Here is a 2,236-nt window from a genome sequence, read left to right as displayed (position 1 = left end):
GTGTTCTGAAAAAGAAAATATTATACACAACGCGAAGAACGTATCAACATGCAACGAGTCGTAGGGTGCATTTTAGGCCAAGGACCTCGCTCAGAGTTCTCAAAGTTCTAAAGATAAATGAGGTCACAAACATAATGTATCATCTATCGTGAAGTGAAATTTCAAACAACGACACAAGAAACATAAAAAAGAAATTCAGTTATAGCAGTGTTAACTGATGAAATTAACAATGCAGTCCAAATTAACTACTTTTCATTGCATTCTTTCCTCGAGTCTCCAATCAAATTTAAAGTGAAATGCTTGTGTTAGGATATATGTATGTTGTATCTACCATGTGACTATACCTGGCCATACCTCGGGCCGGGTCGGGCTTCGGGCCGGGCCTAGCCAAGCCCGACGCAAAAACCCCAGGCCCGAACCCGGCCCGGCCCGGCCGCCGAGCCTATTTTCTGGGCCCGAGCCCGGCCCAAACACGTAAAAGCCCGTCGGGCTTCGGGCCGGCCCAGCTTGTCCTTCAGGAAAATGCGAAAAACGATGGGCCCGGCCTTCGGGCTCAAAATCTAGGCCCGAGCCCGGCCCGAGAGCGGCGTCGGGCCGGGCTGCCCATGGCCAGGACTACACGTGACACATATGGTAAGCAAAGCCAAACAACTCAAAAAATGTATGTTGTATCTATGTACTCATACATTTTAATTTGATTAGGTGCACAATATACGTTCTCTACAAGTCATAAAGGGTTATATATCTTTTTGTAGTTCATCATTAACATTTCAAATTGAGAAGCCCACAAAATTTAGCAATGGGCTTAAGCGTCGCCACCACCGTTCGACTAGTTAGCTATGACTAACCATAAGCTCCACTGCATCGTCAATTAGTAATTTTGTTGCTTCCTCGTCTGATGGGCCTACACTCAACCGATGCCTCGTCATAGTTGATTGTCAAGGAGAGGATGGGGCGATGAGGGGAAACAGGCTATCATGCACTCTAGGAGATCTCAAGGTCCAAGCCTCGGCCCTTCTTGGTCAATGTGATGTAGTGGCACTAGCGCCTCCCACTTCAACAAGGATGATGATTGGTCGGCGCACGAGATGATGACATTGCAGATCTAGTATGTGCGGGCGGATGAAGAGGAGTATGGCTCCAGTGAATGGCGATGTGTTGTCTAATCGAGGCGACGGTTCTCATTGTAAAAAAGGTGCCACCAATGAGATAATGTTGATCATGGTGAAAATCAAGTGTACATTTCAAGCAGAAGGGCACAAAAACAAACAAAACATTATCCTTTGGCGGCCTATTTAATTTAGCTCATTGATAGCAAAGCTGACCATGTCAATCTCTAGACGATAATTTGGTAACAAACTATAGCATTAACTCGTAATCTTTTGGGCACCAAAAGAGCATGTGCTTGGTGGTTCCGTCGACAAATCACTAATTAAGACCCTCTTTTAGTAGCAGGATCTCGCAAAACACCCGAAAAAAGGGGGTACAAGATTGCAATGCCAAACCTTTTGTAATGTAAAGCACATGAGAGTAAGAACCGTCCGCTTATTTTCAAACCACATGTAGAGACATGAAAATAGGCATGGGTCGATTTTTCATACACTCCAGAAGAAGAAGAAGAAGAAGAAGGAGGAGGAGGAGGAGGAGGAGGAGGACACCGAGACATAGGAGCTTTTTCAAGATGAGATAGCTCGGTAATTCGATCGACATGAAAAGAAAAATAACCCCCAAACCAAATGTTAGCATCACTCACGGTCATCGTCGGTTATAATACTTTTTTTTATGAGGATCGACGGTTCTACTACTTTAGTTTTTTGGAAGCTCGTCGGTTCTACTACTTGAACCGCTGGAGAGACGAGGCGTGAAAAGGTGAAGAGACCACGTGACGTATCATTCTCCGCGCGAAGGAATCAAAAAGATCGTTTTAACACGCGGGGTAAAAACACCCCCACCTCCCGCGATAAATAAATTCCGAACGAATATGAATATTCCGCCTCCCCGTCCGTCGTTTCAACGCAGCAGCACATGCCCCTCCGATCCCGTCGGTTGCGTCACTCACCGCGGCGCCTCCTCCCTCATCCCTCCCCCGCATGGACGCCGCCCACGCGCCCCGCCTCCTCCACGCCTCTGCCCACGGCCCTCGTGTCCGCCCGCGACGGGCTCGGCCCACGGACCCGCCCCACGCCTCCCCCGCCCCAAACCCCGAGCCGTAATTGCAACGCCAACGCAACAAAAA

The sequence above is a fragment of the Triticum dicoccoides genome, chromosome 6A (assembly GCF_002162155.2).
Source record: "Triticum dicoccoides isolate Atlit2015 ecotype Zavitan chromosome 6A, WEW_v2.0, whole genome shotgun sequence".
Classification (NCBI taxonomy): domain Eukaryota; kingdom Viridiplantae; phylum Streptophyta; class Magnoliopsida; order Poales; family Poaceae; genus Triticum; species Triticum dicoccoides.
Note: the sequence above shows the minus strand (reverse complement) of the source record.